Consider the following 21,145-nt stretch of genomic DNA (forward strand, 5'->3'; position numbering starts at 1 on the left):
CCCCTTAATCCCAGAGTGAGTCAGGAAGGAAAGTATTAGGCCCAGATGAGTATGAACCTTCCTTACATGTCATACAAAAAAGCTCATGGTGAGGAGTGGGGCCCACTGTGTTCAGCAGAAACCCACCAAATGCAGCTTTCTCTACATGTTCTTCTTGAGGCATAGGAAACATATGTTGCAAATAATTTATGAGACTTTGCTAAATAATAACTTAGTTTTAATTTCAATACCTTTGATGGTATTGAAAGGTACTGAAATTAAAACTACATTTAACTACTGGTCCTTACTTTATTAAAAAAGGTTTGAAAGAGACAGAAAACAGAATGTGTTAATCTGTTTAGTTAAGGACACTGACCTTCCTTCTTCCCGGGCTTTTCCTGGTTCCTTTGGGCCATTGATAATGTGAGTTGGCTAAGTATATTATTTATCTTTGCTGGACCTTTCTTTATTACACATCAAACCAAAATTTTTTTACTTGACTTCTACAGAACTGTCTAAAATGGGTCTTATTTTCTAGTTTACACCTTAACATTTTAGTCAATCAACTGAATACTTCTGTCCAAAGTCTTCATCTAGTTGTGTTTGGCCTTAATACAGAAGCATGGGGGCTGGCTGGCTGAGGATTTCATTTTTCCTGCAATAGCTTCAACATTATATAAACTTGGATGTGGTGTGTGCACTCAGGCATCATAAAGAACTGTCAAATTTTGTTTTTGAAAAATGAACTCAACCTGTTAGGAATTCAGGTCTAGATAATGCTGTTTGGCACTGCACCTCCATGAATAATTCAGCTAATTTGCAACACAGTTATTTGTACATTATGAGTGCACATGCTTTGAAAGTATTTCTGTAACTCTGCCATATTGCCTATTAAATGCATTCTGAAAATGGAATACCATGCAGGAATGGAAGTCCACACTTAGAGAATATGTGAATCAAGGCTATGAGACCTTGTGAACTGTCATTGTCACTTTCATAGAATATTTTACATGACTGTAGCTGGAAAATGAGCTCTTCTGTTTGAAGGTTTTGTGAACAAACTTAGCTTGTATGTGTATGTTTGGAAGAGAATAAGTTTCATAGTTCTACAACAATATTACATTTTGCACTTCCACCTTTACTATCACTTATTAGTTAATGTTTTAAAATGTTGTGGTGAGTTTCACCACTGTATTTTAATTATTTATACTGGTTACAAAATTCTATCCTTTGCTGCTGGGCATCAGCAAGTGTCATCGGGAGAGAGAAAGTAGTCAGGGACAGAAAACAAAAGGGAACTGGGCAGCTCCATCCATGAGGACAAATGTCCTTTTGATTGGCTTCTGTTCCTCTGTCCCACAGACCTTCCCAAGATAAGGTATGCAAATGGGGAGCTGAGTCTCCAGGAAAGAACCAGTAAGACTGGTAGAAGCAAGGAAAGTTCTTGGGCAGTAGAGGCCACATATTCAGAAAACTTTATTCTTTCCTGTTGTGGCTTTATTCTACAAAAGATCAGGCACATCCTATGTCAGGCAAGTTAAAGTACTTTTGTTTTGCAACTTATACATTCCACACAGTGCATGATCATATGCAGAAAGGTTATCATTGAATATTCCCAACACAAATAGTTGTAAGAAACAGTAAATATTCCCACTGATGACTGCCTTCAACTTGTCTTCTGTTTTTATAGTCAGTATTTCCAATACGTTTTTGATACAAAACATCAAAGCCACTTTTAAGTGTTATTATTAGTTTTGAATTTTGTTTTTCATATACCGGTATTTATTGTTTTTAGTTTTAATATTTTTTCTGTGCTAGGCATCAAACCCCAGAATCGTGAGTATAGTAGGCAAGTGTTTTATCACTAAACTACATCCTTAGCTCTAATTTTCATTTTATTTTTAATTTATTATTTTTGTGGGTGGGTGAGTGCACATTCATATATTCATATGAGTGCATACATGTGTGCTGTTGTTTGTGGAGGCTACGCATCAACTTTGGGTCTTGTTCCTCGGGAGTTATGCACTTTGGTTTTGGAGATAGGGTCTCTCACTTGTCTTAGGCTCAACTATTAGGTTGCATTAGTTTCCAATCAAGGCTCAAAGGGCCACCTTCTTCTGCTCTCTAGTACTGAGATTCCAAGCCTGCACCACCACCTTTGGTATTACACCATCATGCACATACAACAAAAACTTTACTGAGTTATCTCTCCACTTCTTATTTATTTTAAAAAATATTATGGTTTTGTTTGTTTGTTTTGTTAACTTGGCACAAGCTATATTAATCTGGGAAGAGGAAATCTTAATTGAGGGATTGCCTCCATTAGACCATGGGTAAGCAAGTCTGTGGGGGCATTTTCTTCATTAATGATAGATGTGGAAGACTGCATCTCACTATGGTAGTGCTACTGTGCAGGAGGTAATCCGGGTGTTATAAGAAACCAAGCTGAGCAAGCCATGAGGAAAAAGCCAGCAAGAAGCATTCCTCCATGGTTCCTGCCTGTTTTTGCTTGTATTGTTGCTCTAACTTCCTTTGTTGATCGGCTGTGACATGGAACCCAAGTTAGTTTTGATAAGACTATTTTGCCAAAGGGACAGAAGGAAAACTTGAACATTGTACATATTCATTGTATATGGTACTATGTTACACAAGAATATTTAATGCAAATATATATTATATATTTAGTGTATATCCCTAAAGCCCACTTATAAGTTTATTTGCTTCACAAAGATTATATCTCACTATCCATGCATCTATATAGTTCAAGATAACTATGCACAAGTTAATTTACTATTGTTGTCAAAATACTTTATATGTCTGCATATAAATTTTTTAGAGCAAGAAAATATATTATTATAAATAAAATGACTTATTCAATTTATTCAAAAAAAGATCAATGTATGATAAATATACCTTTAAAAAGGCAAAATCATTTTAGTTTTCAACATTATTATTATCATTCTCAATCCTTTCTCCACTTTTTGTTAATTTTTCATCACTCTGATTTGCATGATTAAGACTGTTGCTGCCACAATTCTCTTTCTTATTCCAAACAACACAAAAAGCACCATGTGTTGAAAAAGCCACCCAAGCAAAGTTTTCAGCACTCCATCCAACATAAGGAAATGTGGAAAACAAATGCAAGAGAAAAACCCAATTCAGGTCAGCCCTTTCAGGATCTTGGAGGCTTGTATATTGTAGGGTTTAGAATTTCAATCACAGAGACTGTGAAAGGGTATATCTGCTGTAGCTGGAGTTTTTCTGTGTCCCACCCAGTCCGCAGCTGCTCAGATCCAAGTAAACACACAGAAGCCTATATTAATTAAAACTGCTTAGCCATTAGCTTAGGCCTACCAATGACTAGCTCTTACATTTAAACTCAACCCATTCTCTTAATCTATATGTTGCCATATGTTCCATGGCTTTACCTCTGTGCCATTTCATGCTGGTCCCTGGATGGCAGCTGGTGTCTCCTGATTCAGCCTTCCTCTTTTCAGAATTCTCCTTGTCTGCTTATCCCACCTATACTTCCTGCCTGGCTAGTGGCCAAACAACATTTTATTAAACCAGTGTACAAAAGCATTATTCCACAGCATTTCCCTTTTTTTTGTTTAATTAAAAAGGAAGGTTTTAAATTTAACATAGTAAAATTATATATAACAAACAAGAATTACTGTTACAATATCTAGTCTGTTTGTATTTTGTAAAATTAAAGAAAATTTTCTATCTATCCTATATTTGTGAGTCTAAAGTTTCATATCTACCTTATCTCTTATCATAATCAAGGAAAATCATAATTATAACTATCTAGTCTTTAACTACATCAAAGACTTCAGAAGGATATAATATTCCATACTTAAATAAGAAGTGCATTGTAAGCAACTTCTAAAAATTCTGGAAATGACAGAGACAACTGGCTGCCTGGACCCAAAGTTCCTCTGTAATGTTGGGACATCCATCTTCATCCAATAAGCCTAGAGTTTTTTTTAGTCACTTCTCTGTGTGTCCTGTAGAATATTTGGCAGTCTCCTCTGCAAAGCAGGAACCTGAAGAACCATTTTGCCCCATTTTGGCAAATTCACTGTTCATTTTCCTATGGGTCTTGCATGTACAGTTTATACAACATATTATCAGCAGTCAGGCAAGAGCAGCCTCTTGCCCAAATGGCTATTTTTGCCAAGAAGAATATAAACTCCATATGGAGTGTCTTTGATGCCCATCCTTCTCTCTGAAGTAAATTGGTGCTGCCAGGAGCAGACGTGTCTTATTGTCCAGAAAGTCTGTTTTTAAAACGTTTTAAATGCCATATTCTGTAGGTCTTTGAAGTGTTTGAAGATTACCAACCTAATTGAAATATATCTATGTATACCTAGAAAACTAAATTAATATGACTATAATTTTGATTATCATGGATGACTTAGAAAGAGATTGCATTTATAATCAACCTGCTTTACATAAAAATAAACATTCATAAACAATATTTTGGCAATTTGGACATAGTTTCTCATACTACTTCCTGCTGGTTGGGGGTGCTGTAATCTTATGGGTATACTGAGAAAATTAATAATCATGGTCAAGTCCTGACGAGAATAGTCTGTGAGTATGTCTGAGCTAGTTGTTTTGAAGCTGTTGTGGATGTTGGGTCATCTGGAAATCTCTCAGGGGGTCTTGGCTAGTCAAACCATATTAGGCTAGAAACAAGCCACAGATTCTCATCTTCTGTGGAAACAAAAGCAGAACCTCTTTTCCAAAGCAATGGATCCTTAGACACAAATTTTGAAGTCAAGATACCATATATATATATATATATATATATATATATATATATGTTTAACTCAGCAGCCTTTATAATCAAATGTCTTTCTGCAGTTAAAAATCCTGAAGACAATATAATCCAGATTCTTTGTGTAATTTCCATCTTTATGTGTCTTATGTTTTATATTGTTCTTATTGTCTCTTTAAAGACTTTATTTTTTAAAACTATTTCTTTATATAATTGTCTATCCTCCTTTTCTTCTCTCTTCCAAGCCTATGTACATTTTTACACACACTCGAAATTGTTTAGAGTTTTATTCCATCTGAATCTGTCTCATTGTGAATCTATAATCCTTCTCAGACCAGAAGAGATTTTAAACTGCTAAGCTGTGTGGCTAGGGCCAACAGCCTTGGATGCTGACTCTGTCCACCTCAGCTTTTCAACATGGTGGAGGTACCCTGGAGAGTCATGCATACCCTTCTAACTGTGGGGTCCATGCTGGCATCAGGGAGCATGCAGCTGGCCCATAAACCCTTTTTATGTGTATAAGTAAAAGTAAAAAATGTGTATAAGTAAATCCATCACACAGTGTGCTGCATGGGTTGAAGATAGCTCTGTGTACCCTGTGGTGATAATCTAATTGTACTGAATTATTATTTTGATTGTATGTTAATAAATAAAGTTGTCTGGGAGTCAGAGCTATTAGAGCCATAGCAAGAGTGTGGCGGTGGTGGCACACGCCTTTAATCCCATAGATATCTGTGTGTTCAGGGTCAGAGCTATTAGAGCCATAGCAAGAGTGTGGCGGTGGTGGCACACGCCTTTAATCCCATAAGATCTCTGTGTGTTCAGGGATACAGCCAGCATTGGAGACATATGCCTTTAAGACCTAGGGGGCTGTACATTCAGACAGTGACGAGGCAGTCATGTGTTTGGGTTTACAACCAATGAGAAGGCAGAACAACATACTTTAAAAAAATGAACCGACAGGAAGTAGGTCTCTTTTCGCGAAGCTGGGACAGCAGGAGGAAGGGTGAGATTTTAGCTCTGAGCTCTGACTTCTCGGCTTTCTCTTTTACATTGTTTCTGTGTTTCTTATTTAATAAGACGGTTGGTTACATCTACAGTACCCTGGCAGGAATCTGCCATGCTGCACTTAAGCCCCATACACCATGAACCCATCATACTGTAGTTCAAGTCCACATGCCACAGCATCTCTGTACCTTGGTGTCTATATCTCGGCCTGGATGAAACATGAAGTAGAAAGCTGTTCTTAGCTCAATTTTAGAGTTTCTTTTTAAATTCTTTCAAGTTTTAGGTGGAAATTCAAGCCAACATGTTGGGCAGCCAAATGTAGTCAGAAGGTTTCTTCAGTCCCACTTTGCTTTAAATGAGATGCCTCTTTAAATTCTTCTTCTCAGGGAACCCCACTCACCATCCACTCAGCCAACCCTCTCTTCGTGAATTCTCAGACTGAAAGCCTCTGAGTCCTCACCCCTGAGGGTCTCAGTTGAACTGCTGCTAAAAGCTAAAAGCTTAAAAAGACTCTAGTTCCTGGTCCTCACATCTTATATACCTTTCTGCTTCCTGCCATCACTTTCTGGGATTAAAGGCATGTGTAACATGCCTGGCTGTTTCCAGTGTAGCTTTGAACTCACAGAGATCCTGATGGAACTCTGCCTCTGGAATGCTAGGATTAAAGGTGTGTGTGCCACCATTTTCTGGCCTCTATGTCTATCTAGTGGCTGTTCTGCTCTCTGACCCCAGATAATTTTATTAGCGTGCATAATATATTGGGAGACACAATATCACCACAATCTGCAGCCACGTTGAATGATATAAGTAACACTTACTTGAGAGTTCTAACAGTGAACCACTGAGCTGAGCTGAAATTTCTTCATCTGGAAAGTGAGCTTGCTAAAGGAACGAAGAACTTGCAAGTTGACCCAGAATTAACCCCAGCTCAAAATAAAACTTCAAGCAAATGCTGAATTGCTGTTATTCATTTTTCAGTTACTTCCAAGGTAGGACAAGTGTATATATAGCTGTAGATTGAGGTAGTTGAGGAGGGCTTGGAAATTCAAAAAAAGTCTCTATAGGAAGAACATATGGACTTCAAGATCTTCTGCTGAGTCTTGGATCATGTGGCATCTGTGAGGCATGTGTGGCAAAGGAAAGCAGCCCTGTGGTTAGGTGGCCTGTTTCACAGGTGGATTTAGCCCCTGGTGGACCTCCACCTATCTTTCTCTCTTTCTTTTCTTCCATTCTGATTATCCTTGAGACAGTGTCATGGTAGCTAGAACTTATAGTCATGGTAGAGGACAAGGTTGCTAAACATTTTATCAAACAACCAACCGATGGTTCCAGACAGTATTCTGCTGGCCCTTTGTATGGCTCATGTTTTCCTACTTTGTTCATGTTTTCTCACTCTTGCTGAGAAGCTTAATCCAGTTTCAGCAGATGTCCAAAGTATCAAATGCATTTGCATTTAAATGCAAATTCTAAATGTAAATAAAGTTGATTTTTAGATTTTATTCAGCCTGGATAGTCTATGTTGCTTGTGCTGTTCCATTAGCTTAAGTAACTTAGAGGTGACAGTCATGTGGAGAATGTACTGATGGGTAATTTTGACTTTTGTTATTTTCCTATAGTGTTAAAGACCTGAAGACTTTTAAATGATAGTGAATAGTGCATAGCCAAAAATTATTATGATTTTTTGAAATGATGTCATTATTTCACATGAATGCTCTACTTAAAAATAGAAGCAGAGAATCAAGAAAAAAAAACCAGGGAAGTAACCTCTAATTTGAAATTGGATGCATTGTGATGCTTGTGCTGTAAAAATCTGATGGTGTATTAATGTCCCCACATATATTATCCCAAATTGTACCTTTCAGTTATAATGGCTGTTCCAATAACATAATAGCCATTTACCTGTAATTATAAGTTTTCAAAGCCTGAAATGATTCCAATTGTTTTTCTCTGTACTTTTCATGTACAATGGTTTTGTGCAGTTACAAGATCCAAAAGGCTTATTTCAACTTTCTGTTTCCACCTCTTGAATCATGTTGCAATTTAAATTAGTTTTTTTTGGTGCCTGAAGGGCCCTAGGAGATTACCAAGGGCACTAACCAACCTCAGCCTAAGGACTCTCAGGACTTAATGCTTGCTGACATTCTGTTAGCCACATTAAAGCTCCAGTTTCATCATGAATGATTAAACCAAATACCCATTTTTTGTGCTTCTCTATTTCGCCACGAAATGCAGCAAAGCCACACTCCATTCTCCTGTAGCAGACTTTTTGAAAGAAGCTATATCTGCTGGCAAGGCAAAGGGCCCAGGTAACAGCTTCTCCATGAGGCTCAGAGATGCTGGTCCCCTGGAAGCTTTCTGGGATAAAGATAGCAATGAGTTTTTACTAGTCTTATATGCTCACCTCCTTTATCATTACCCATTTATACATACCCAAGTCTCTAACAGGAAGGATAGGGCATCACACAGAATCCAAGAGGTGATGGGAGGAAGGGAGCTCTGTTTAGGTTCTCTTGAGGTCTCAGAGCTCAGATAACTTGTGGAATATCCAGGTAGTGTCCAATAAAATGATATGGATCAATTCGAAGAACAAAAGCAGTAAAGGTGAGACTTCTCAGGTGCAATTAGGAGGATAGAGAAAAGTAATTTGTGATAGTAGCTTGAGACAATGAGCCTTGCTTCTCTATTATCTGTCACTTTAACATGTGCACGGTATGTAGACATGCACATGTGAAAATAGATATACATGCATGCATACAGGTAATGTACATGATCAAATTCAAATCAGACCTAATCCAAGGTCTCATCCTTTCTCATTATCAAGATTCAAGTCTTGACGAGCAGATGAAGCCCTGAATGAATGTGTATGATTGACATGAGCAAGGACCCCAATGCCTTAGCCCCATGACTCTGACAAGCATTTTCTGGTTGAGGGTCAGAGGCATGACAGATGGCAAAGCCTTCCTCTGGTCGAAGTATGTGTGTTTATGAATGATTGACCAGTGTATATAGAGACTGTTGGCTGCTAGTATCTTCCTACTCCTGGATGGTTACCATCCAAGTCTGCTCCCCTTCAGAGACCTCCCAGTGAGAGACTGACTACCCTTCCTCTTTGTACCAGACATATTAAACACAATGGTTTTCTGGTAGGTGCCCTCTTTCAGAGTGAGCATAGCCCACCTGATCCCAGGTTTGCTGTATGTAAACTGTCAGTTTTTTTTCAGTGTTTGTCATTTCTTGACTCCTGCATTACCCCAGTCAAATTTCCAAGACCAAGCTATTGACATTAAGGGGCAAAGTAATTCTTTACATAAGCAGGGTGGAACTTGGAAAAGAGGCTATATTGGGAGAAACAGATGTCTGTTGTGGGACAGGCACTAGAGAAGAGATTGATGAAAAATTAGGTTTGAGGTTCTCAAACCTTAGAGAATGGCTGCAATGCTGGCCAGGTTGATTATAATGGTATCTGCTGGGATACTGTTAAGAATCTTGTTTTGTATGTCTCTGCAGTGTCCATGGTTTGTCTTTCAAACCAGTGTTAGATGATGAAGATATTATTGGTGCAGAAGTCACATTAAGAGCCACTTCCCACTTCCTAGTTGATTCCAGCTCCAGAATCAGAAGCAAGGGGACTTAGCCACTCTTCTGGGAGGGTCAGCTAGGATCCTCGGCAAAAATGATGAATGCTGCAGGTCTCTTATAGAAATTGTGGGCACTAGGACTTCCTAGGCCTGAAAGATGGCACAGATATGCAACCAGGTGGGCTGGGACAAAAATCCAGATCTGTATCCTGGGTAGCTGACTTGGACTCTTAGCATCTTGAGGATTACACAGTCTGCTGTCTCACAGGAAAGGTTGGCTGCCCTTCTTAGCACTGCTTTATCAGGGCCTGACTGAGTGTGTGTGAGTGATAAAGGGTCTTCCTGATCTTCAGGGGCTACAGAGAATAGGGTCCAACAGACTGAGGGTGCTAACTACTAGAGCCCACTCTCGTAACCTATTTGGGTGCTTGACAACATCTAACATGCCATATGATGGAGCCACTGCCAGAAAATGATCATGCAAGTGCAGAGATCAGCAGCTGCTCTGAGACAGCTTCTGCCTGAGACTCAGACAAGAAGGAAGAGGTCTATGTTCCTATCACATTGTGTTCACATGACTAAGTAGCTACCTTCTCCCTTTCTTCAGCTGCCTCATAAGAGTCAGGTGAAGAGAAGCAGAAACCATAAGTGGTAGGGGAAATGAAGAGAGGGCTTGGCATAATGCTATGAAGTAGATAGCATTTTTTTTCTGAAAGAGTCACAGTTTTAAGCAAATGGCTAACATTACTAAGAACTTCTAAACTATTTTCTACTCTTGGTTAGTTTGGGAAACATATAAAGAGAACAGGTATGGTAATATGAGTCATTTGGTTGATATGTGGTCAAAGAACAAAAAAATTAAGAACTTGGCAACTGATCACTGACTTATGTTAATTTTTCAAAAGATTATGTTTGGAATCTATTCTAGGACCTGGAAGCAAGCAATATTGAGCAAAGTCATCTCTCTGCCTTTTTGTGCATTGCAGCAAGAAAATGTAGATTGGGTGTTGGCTTTACTGAGAGCAATATGGCGATTCTTCAAAACTCAGAGACCAATCTATCATGTGAACCAGTATTCCCACTAGTGAGAATATATTCAAAGGAATGAAAATTGGATGTTGAAGAGACGTTTGTGCTCCCACATTCTTTACAGTGCTATGCACAATAGTCCAGGAATGGAATCAAACAGGATCCATCAACTAATAAATGGATACAGGAAACACACACACACACACATACACACACTGAAATACTATTAATAACAAAGAATGAAATTCTTTCATGAGCAACAACCAAGATCAGCTGATGAGCTAGTTACTGTATTAATTAAGATATGACAGGTAATGAAAGACTGAATGTTTCATGGAAGCTGAATAAATTGTGTAGAATGGGAGACTAGAGTGGTAGTTACCTGAGACTTGGAAGGTTGAGGAAGTGAGAGCATGCATCTATTTGACAGACATAGTAGCTCATTTGGTTAGAAGAAACAACTTTTAACTCCTGATCACCCACGATAACTATGATGGACTGCTATTACTTATATATCTCAAAATGGCCCAGTTAGAAGTAATTATGCTTGCCACCAATGCAGAGATAATACATGTTTGAAGTGACAGGCATGTTAATTACCTGTATTCAGTTATTATATATGGAAATATCAGGGTTTCCATAGATGTGTACAATTATTATAGGTCAATGGAAGTTAACATATATATTAAAAAGTTTCATCCCTAAAAAGAACTAGTGCTCATTAACTGTAGCCACTGTTTTCCCTTCTTTTTACCCAGCAGCCCCTAGCTGATTTCTGCCTTTATGAACTGTCTTTTCTGAGTTTTTAACATAAATCTACTTTTATAAAATTTACAAGAAACAGTCTCCTGCATGAGCTGTAACACTTTGCTCTGCCTCATCTCAGCAGAACAGAAACATTTTTGGATGTCAGGTGGCTTAGACAGTTTTGAGGAGGCTTCAGTTCATGATTAGAGATCACACCAGAAGACAATGACTGGGATAGATTTGCAAACAAAGTGACTAATTGGCTTTCTGCCCTGCATGCCCCAAAATCTGCTTGCCATATACCATATGCTAGGCAAGAACACTGCTGTGAGACCCATGTCAGTGGCAGTATCTGGAAGAAGAGAGGCTGTCTGTCCCATTCTGTCCACCATCAACCCAAAGGCAGCCATGCTAGCCCTGCTCATTTGGGACACTGGCTTTCATGTCTCATTCAGGGCTGGACACTTGGAGGGAAAAGAAAAAAGAAAAAACATCCTATAATTCCTGTCTTTGCCTTGGAGAATAAAGTACCAGTATTGTGAGCTTCCAAAAGTGGGAGTTAGTCTACTTTGCACAGTTCATTCAAGACATCCCAGGTTAATGAATTTTAGAGAAGGCTCTCTCATACAACCTAAGGAACATATGAGGGAAGAGGAGGAAGGACACATTGCTGTGGCCAATGAGGGTTGAGGTGGGAGTCATGCAATTCCTAAGGGGGAGAGCTTTCTTATGAAGATGGAAAATTATTACTACACATCCTTGCTATGTTTTTGTCTTGATAAGCAGAGTTTTGGCTGAGGGCCTTTTCCTCCATAAATATGTGCCTTTGTATGATTGAGCCTGTGTAACCTAGACATAGGTGCTGCATGGGTGATCTGGGCACACTCGCTGAGCCCTCATAACAATCATGTAAAGTGGCACGAAAATCCCAGTTTTGCCTTGTGAAGGTCTCAGTCAGTTTCTGCATTTCGTGGAACCTGTGCATATTCAGTTCTTCTGCACTTCCAGAATTTATGCAGAAAATTTATTACTTTTCATATGACTGTATAATTTTTAGGGTAGTGGCAAAGTATAGGAGATTCAGTGGGTGTGAATACTCCAGGTACCCAACTAGCTTGATAACAGTTTGATTTATTTAAGATCTTGTCATTCTTTGAGAAACACACTGAGAGGAACTACGAGGCACCTTGATTGAGACTGTGGTGTGTGATAATGGGGGAGCACTGGACCACCAGGGAGATGATGCTCTTATTCCATCATTTGACAGACACTGAAGCTGCTAACTGTCAAGCCATTCTAGCACCTAGACCCTGTGCTTTTCACACCAGAGGAGGGAGATCACATGCTCAGTTAAGTGGTTTTTTTGGGGGGTGGGGGACGGGAAGCATCCTTCAGTCATCCTTGCAAACATGTTTGGAGCATAGAAATGTTTTCCTAAACAGAATCATAATGTGCTACTTCATTTTTATCACTTGCTCCAACTTGGACTTCTTCTCTGTCAGTGCCATGTATTCCAGCATCAGTTTCTATCATGTGTTTCTAGGATGAGTTATTACCCATCCTGACACTGCTGTGTCTGCTGTGTTTCTACCTTTACCTTAGAAGCGGTGGGGCAAGCTGCAGTGGTGCTGAGTAGGTGTCAATGAACAGCAGACCACATCCTGTTTCCACACAGGGGCTCCTATTGGCAGCTCTCTAAGAAGTTCACACTCTGTTTCTCCTTGTTAACAGGAGCCAATCCACTTAAACAAAGATACCATCTCAGTGTGTGTGTGTGTAAGCTTCAGATATGAGCATGTTTAGTTAAGATGTGAAACATATAAAGCAACTAATCACAGCTAAGGTAGTAATTATTTCATCCTCTTTCCTGAACTTGTCACCTGAAAATGAGAGGCACTGTGTCCAGAATAAATTGAAAACCTTTCCCAGGCCTGGCATGAAGCTAAAGTATGCCTAGCTCGTGGGCATGCTGCTAAGTGCCTCTGGAAGCTTGAGTTTCCCAGAGATCTCAGGCTTCCCACGAATTCTGCATCCACAGGTCTGGTTCTGCCTAGAGCTGGCTTTCATCCTTGGAGTGAATCAATATCGAAAGAGTGATTTCAAAGGGCTCAAGTTATTTGTAGTCTATTTGCCTTCAGAATGTTATTTCAGCTCCTCTCCCACAGAGCAAATCTCACCAGAAGCAAGACCATATCTTTTTCATATCTACACAGAAAAAAAAGACCATTTAGCACCCACAATAAAAGATATAAAGATTTGAGGGGTTAGGTGTTTTTTTTTTTTTTTTTTTTTTTTTTTTTTTTTTTTTTTTTTTTTTTTTTTTTTTTTTTTTTTTACATTTTCCCCCAACCCAAGAGAATTCTAGAAAACTAATAGGCAAAGGGTAGAGATGCCTGGAGTGACCATTTCAGTCCTGCTGAACTTAGTGCATGCCTGTGTTGTCACAGTGGGCACCCAGCAATACTGAATCTGTGATGGCTGGCCAGTTCCTCATAGTTTCAACATATTTCTCAAAAGCAGTGACATTTATTTTTCCCACTATGCAAATGATAAATTTCAGGTAAACAACCTATACGCCAAACACCTGAGGCTAAGCAAAACCCGAAGACACAAGCTCACTGGGCCCTGTGAGCTTCTATAGTTCATAAACTGAGCAACTTTTGAATTTTATTGAGAGAAAAGAGAGCCAGTACTGTGGACACAAAGCATGGTGCTAGGCAATATTCAAGTACTCATAATCTTGCCTATGATTATATAGAGTGTAGGTGCCATTAGAAGAATATTGTAAATAAGTCTTTGAGGCCTCACTGTGATATGAAATCTTGTCTGAAAGTGAAAAGACTTGAGGGAAGACTGTATCCAGTACTGCTTTAGAGGTCACCTGGGCCCTTGCTGGGGTAATGTCACCTTTGCATCTAGCTGCTCTGATTTATGTTTACACTCATTAGAAGGTCCTTTGAAGAGTGCTCACTTGTGATCGGCATTACTTATGGATGACACACATCTACTTCTTTGCTATTTTTCAACAAGTACAAACAGCAGACAGAGCAAATTTCTCTACTCGTATCTTATGGAAAATACAGGCATGTACCTGCACTCTGGGAGTAAAATCATTGCTTGTTAGTATGTTCCTGTTAGCGAGAATCCTGCTTTTTGGAAGTGTACTTGTTTTTTAAGTAGAAACTCAGTCAATTCTCTAAAAGTTCAGAAGTAATAAGAACAAATAAAATTGACATTTTGTAAGGGTTAAGCATTTTTACATACACTTACTTAAAATCCTGCATTTTGGTGTTATGTGGGACAACTTATTTTATTATTTTTTTACTTTGAAAACAGCATCTTTAATTAATGTTTTTCTAAAGGTAAAATGTTCAATTTAAAATAGTGGTGCATCAAAATTCTAAGTTTCTGATTACATTCCAAGGTATTCTTCAAATAATACCCTATAGATCATGAAAGAGCAAATTTAATTGCAATTGTAGAGAACACATCTTACAAACACAATGCACACATTTACAGCCTCACATATAGTATTTTTTCCCAAAGAAGTTGAGAATAGTGGCCCAGAACATCAAAAACTTACTAATTTTTTCCTCTCCAGAAGAACAGCCACTCATTTTAAATGATTCAGACTTTGAGGTCCAGACAGTTTAGGCAATTTGTCTAATGCCATGAGGCTAGAATGATGCTCATTTGAGGTTAACATTTTCCTTTCATTTAAATCTTGGGACTGAGGAGATAATTTGGTGGGTAAGAATACTTGCTGCACAAGAGAACCTGAGCTCAGTGAGAAAACCTGTCTCAAGGTTATAAAGTAGAGAGGGGTAGAGCAGGATACCCTCTGACCCCTGTATGCTCACACATGTGTGCATATATCTAACACATACTCCCCGCCACACACACACATACACTTTCCTAGCACAGTTAGAGACAGAGTTTAGATTTCTAAGTTGAGAAACAAAGATCTATTCTAGTTTGCTAAGGCCAGAGAGTAGTTAACAGGGAATATGATTTGTGCAGACTGGGGAACATAATCACATGTCTTGTTCACACTGTAGTTGATTATGAACGAACAGAGTAGTATCCACATGAACACCATTTGTCTAAAAGATGGTGCATAGTTAAACTTTTATCCTCTTCCAGCTCTTTGGATGAGGGATGAGGCTCATTTGATTGATGCCTGGTTGTCTTCTCTAGGACTATGGTTTTGATAATGTCATGTTGTCTTCTCAAATTCTGAGTTCTTGTTTTGAATTGAGACCATGTGGCTTCAACTTCAAGTTTCATTATCCATTTTTCTTTGGTGAACAGTCAATTCATTACCAAATGAGAGCTATATCAGGCACCCAGCCTATGTGCAATGCAGATGGAGGTAAAGTGGTTCACCAATGGGAACCTTTTCCAGCTTCATATCCCCTCAGCCTGTGAGGGTCATCATACCATTATAGCTTGACATGATAGTCAGTCATTTGTTCAAAGCTTCGAACTCCTAAATCACATTAAGGTCAGCCTTCACATTCCTTCCTGCCCCTCCCTAGCCAGATACTTCTCCTAACATGCTTTACCTGCAGGTTGTTCACTTATTAACTAAGGTAGGTTAGCAAGCTGCTTCATTTTCTGCATCTTGGAATCAGTATGTTGCTGTCAAGTGCAAAGAGACAGAATTATCATGAACTCATTTCTAGAGTACTGTCTGTCTACAATTCAGTAGGTATTCAACAGAGAGTAGTGTTCTGATGCATAGCCCTTCCTTCCACGCATTCTTATTGAAGTATATATTAAGATATGCTTTGAGTTTTTGTTGTTGTTATTTGTTCTCTTTATGTTGGTTTTTTTTCAGCAATTAAGAAAGTAGTTAACGCTCATATTGACTGCTATACATTTTTTCCTTCTACCTGAAAAAAGTCCTGTTGTTCAAGGACTGCTGAATATACCCTTCTGTATTGATAGGAGTATACTACAATGCTGATTATCTGTCCTGCTATAGTGTCTTAGTTAAGGTTTCTATTGTTGTGAAGAGACACAATAACCATGGCAACTCTTATAAAGGAAAGCATTTAATTGAGGTGGCAGCATTTTTCAGAGTTTTGGTCCATTCTTTTCATGCTGTGACATGGTGGTGTGAAGGCAGACATAGTGCTGGAGAAGTAGACACGTGTCTTACATCTTGACTTGCAGCATCAGAAAGTGGTTTCAGTGTCACACTGAGGGAGGCTTGAACAAAGGAGACCTCAAAGCCCAACCCCACAGTGACACTTCCCCCAACAAGACCATACCTCCTAATAGCGTCATGCTCTTTGGGGCCATTTTCTTTCAAACCACCACATATGATGACCATACAAGCTACATTTACTAAAGCATGACCAGAAGAGAAGGACGACTGTAGTTGAAAATGTTATTTCATTCTAAGACACCAAACTATGTGAAAAATGCATTAGGAGTGTCTGGGAAAGACAAAGGCAAGGTTGCTTCATTCATGAGGTGTTGCACAGCAGGCCTTGTCTAGTTATGTCATCCTCTGGTAAGACTAAGGAGTCTATTTCCACTCCAACTGTTTGTGTGTACATTCAGTAGGAGCCATGAGGAGACTGGAGAGCCCTTCACAGCTCTTTAGCTAGTCACTCAGCATGCTAGTGCCTACTGAGATGTCCTACAATGAGTGCTACATGGCCTCAGAAGAAGAAGGCACAGGGACTGTAGAGATAAAGAATGACCCCAGGAAACCATCCAATTTAGAATATTTTCAAGTTTCCAGAACAGAGACGTTACTGTGCAGTTGCCCTCACAGATCAGAGAGGACTAACTGTACCATCAGATTTATGCTGAAAATGTCACTCTGCTGCTTTCTCTCTTGTATTGAAGTTTCAATGGTCATATGGGTACGGGTAATTCTAGTTTATGTTGGACAGGAAATGGAATTGGAAGGAGAGGAGTGATTATGCAGCTGTTCTCTTAAAAGTCAGCCTGTGTCTGCTTTCTAGGACATGGCTACACAACTTTAAAGGATCTGGAAACTCAAGCATCCTAGAATTAAAACAGTGTCTTACTGCAGACTGTAAATGACTCTCATGGTGATATTACTTGTATCCAGCTTTTATGAATATTTGGATACTCTGACTATAATTATGAATAAAAAGAGAGGTGTCTGAAAGGGGAAGGAAAAATTACTCGAAATGCTTAGCTATTTTTATTAATATAATAGAATCAGATTTCTTATAGCCATACATTTTCCAAATAATTCTAGCAATGGTTGGCTTATAGAGGGAAAATAATTTTTAATGTTGGTGGGCTCCTAAGAAAAGATATTAATGCTATACAATCCAGGATATTAAAGGTCTTCTCAGCCCAAGAGCTTGGGTAAGTGTCACAAGTTCACTGCTGTCTGAAGTAGAGCTATTTCTAGAAGATTTTTCCTAGTGTTACTAAGGCTTCGGGATTTTACTGGCTTGAGCTTCCCAGCTATGATGCCAGTATAATTTTGAAGCAATCAAAATTCTGTAAACAGCTCATGGTAGCACTGTGTACAATCATAAAATGTCAGGGCTCAAGAAAACAGTGTCAGGTGCTGACTTTTAAAGGGATCACTGTCAGTTTTTAATAACAACATTTGTTTAGCCTCCCAGACATGCAAGGCATTGAGTGTCCTTGTTCCTTTTGCTTGAATTAGAATGAAGGTTGCTTGGATCTCTTCTTTCAAGTTGCAATTCTCAGTGGCTCACAAAGCGATAACACCATTTTATTGGCTGACTCCACCACTTCACAAAATAAACAGAAATTCTGTAGGGTCCCTGGCAGCTAAGTGTGACCACTGCATAGAAGTTAGGTCTAAAGGATTATTGCTGCTGGTTCATGTGAGGGAACAAGTCTTCTCTTTGCACTTGTCCTCCATGCTAGGGCTTGAATAGATGTGTTCTTAGGACCTCCCTCAAAGGTGGGGCTCAGAGTCTGTGCTGGTGAGAATTAGACTATCAGTGCTACATGGGGTAAGTTCTTACCTGAACTGCTCAAACGATTAAATAGTTATGACCAGGTTTTAATAAAACAAAGGCAAATTTTGGGTCTCATTTTTTCCTATAACCTTAGTTTGTAAATTTCTGCTTTTGACTGATGGAACAATAGCAGCACAATTCAAAAAGAAATTTGGTTTCTAGAATACATTAGAATCTTTCCATTGAGTCCCTTAACAGAGAACTCAATGCAAGAGACTGCTCTACAGAGATTAGTATATCTGAAAGGCCTATTTGGAGCAAGGCATTAGGGAAATCCTAGGAGGAAAAACATGAAACCACCCCTTTCTTGAGATAGAAAGTATAGGGGGGACATTACCACCAAGCTCAGTGGCTGTGTCACCTACTAAAATTCAGTCATTAGACATAGAAGTCATAACGGAGGGAGAAAGATGCATGAAGTTCTCTGGAGACATTGCTGCTTGCATCTTTGAAAGATATAGTTGAGTCTGATTTCCACCAACAGGGAGTTGATTTCCAGGCTGTGGTTTGGGGGAAATAATTAAAGTCACCACTTTCTCATGGTGTCTTCATTCTCAAGTTGCTTGCAGTAATCTTCATGATCCTCAAGAAGTAGAAGCAGCCTGTGGTGAAGCAACAGTTAGAGAAAATGGAAGATAGATAAATTGATGTGCATCTGTACACAGAAACATGTGTTTATGTATCTATACATAGTTGGGTATTATACAGCTTTAGAAAATCAGGATTTCCCACTATTTGCTATTGTGTGGATTGACCTAGAAAAATTATAGTGAGTAAAATAAGCCAGAAACAGAAGATGATTATGTAATGTCTGTTTAAATGTTGCTATAGTTTGGATCCGGAACATTCACCACTATCTATGAATTACACTTTTCTGCCCAGGCTGTGATGTTCCCAGGAGGTGGTGGACCCTAGAGGGTGGAGCCCAAAGGATGACAGTTAGCTTAATGGGGTCCTCCTTCTTTTACTCCCTGCTGCTATGAGATGAGCATCTTCCTCCCCCACTCTCTCCACCATGACTAGCTGCATCACAACAGACCAAAAAGAAGCAGGGTCAATAGACCGTAGTCTGAAACCTCCAAAATTGTGAGTCAAAAGAAACCTTTCTTTTTAAAAAGTGATTATTTCAGATATTTGCTACAGTAATGGAAACTTTTCTAACATATGCAGGGTATATGCATATATACATATGTATATGTAAATTCATATCCACAGAGATGAAGAATTAAATAATCCTGGGTGGAGTGTGAGGAGGTGTGGTTGAAATGATGCAAAGTTCAGATACACAGGATGAACAAGTTTAGAGCTCTAGTGCACAATGTGAAGACTGTAGTTAATTTGCAATAGTGTTAGGACTTCTGTTAAGCGGATTCCAGCTGATTTTGTGAAAACAAAAATGCCACTGTGTGAGATAATGGATATGTTCATTTAGTTTTCTATGTCAGCTGATGATATTAGATGATTCTGTAACATCACATTGTAAATAAGTATATGCAATAAATACTATTTAATGAAATCTCTCTGGGTTGAAGCAAACCGACCTGATCCAGACCAGGTTTCTAATCAAGCTGGTCAGAAACTCATTGCCTTAGAAGGAAATTATTTCTAAGTTTAAGCAAAGTTGAATAAGTAAATGCCTTACCAGTTCTTGATTCTCTGTTTTTCCTTTTAAAATTGGAGTTTGGTGTTGTGGAAGGTGTGTACTTTGACAATGTCAAATTCAGCTTTTTCTGCCTTCCTAGGTCATGTGGATGGGAGTGGGCAAGGGTTGGTGGCTGAGCCTTAAGCTGGTCCCCATAGGGCTTAATGAGCACTTCAATGTCACATCTATGTAATGATTTTTAATAAGCGGCCAATGGAGATTCTGATCCCTGCCTACAGTTAAGTGTTCTTAGAGTGAAAAGAAAATATACCAAGGGGTGGGGCTTCTTGGGAGGGCAAACATTTATTCCCACACTTGCCTTAAGAAATCATTTATCGCCCACTCTCTCCCTTCCCTATAAATCTCTCGCGCTCTCAAGTTTATGTTGTTTCATTTTGTTTTGTGACCCACCAAGATTAAATGGGGACATGTGTGCTACTGTGGGTTAGAGCTAAGCATTGGAGCCTGGTGGGCTCCGCAGAGGGTACAAACTAAAGACAATGATTCCCACTCTCTCAGAATCTCTCAACAGCCAGTAGTTCAGAGCCCCCGCCCCTTCCTTGACTGTTGATAGAGCTGGTCTTGTGGACCCAGTGCACGTAACCACAGTTGATAAGAGCTGATGGTTACAATAGCTGTGTTGAGTCTATAAAGAATTACAATCTGTAGCCCTTCACCCTATTGTATAGCTTTTAAACACTTCCCACCCTCTGCTAAGATGTTCCCTGAGCCTTCTAGAGGGTATAACTGACTTGCTTAAGGCTAGGCCTACAACTGCGTCTTGGGAAGCCATAATCTCTGCATTTACCACTGTTCCTTGTAAGGGAAGGTTCTGTGATTAAGACTGGGAACCACTTTTGTGGACGGGTACAAGCATAGGTACTTAGAAGGCTGTCTGCTGTCATGTCAGTTTAGTTAGCCATGTGAACTCAGCTTCCCTCATGGGCCTCCCCAGGCCTGACTATGCTTCCCCACCCACAGCATTCCTTTCTTTTTATCTAAGTTCTGCTATCTCACCTCCCTTAAGGGAGCCCCCCCCCCCCCCCCCCGCCCCATTCACTTCAGCCTTTCCCGGCTTGCATGGGTACTCCATGTTAAACTCAGCACCTTAAAGAGTTGAAGCTAGCTAGTATCCTCACATGAGAGAGCACATGAGGCTTTTGTCCTTTGGGGCCTAGATGACCTCAATTAGAATGATTTTTTTCCAATTCTATCCACTTGTTGTTTTTGTTTGTTTTGTGACAGGGCCTGATATAGCCCAGGTTGGCCTTAAACTCTCTATGTAGCTGAGGATGACATTGAACTCTGGTCTTCCTGCCTCCACCTCCCCAGTGCTGGAATCACAGATGTGCATCACCACATCCAACCATGGGTATTGGTTTCTCAGGCC

The sequence above is a fragment of the Peromyscus maniculatus genome, chromosome 10, assembly GCF_049852395.1.
Source record: "Peromyscus maniculatus bairdii isolate BWxNUB_F1_BW_parent chromosome 10, HU_Pman_BW_mat_3.1, whole genome shotgun sequence".
NCBI lineage: Eukaryota > Metazoa > Chordata > Mammalia > Rodentia > Cricetidae > Peromyscus > Peromyscus maniculatus.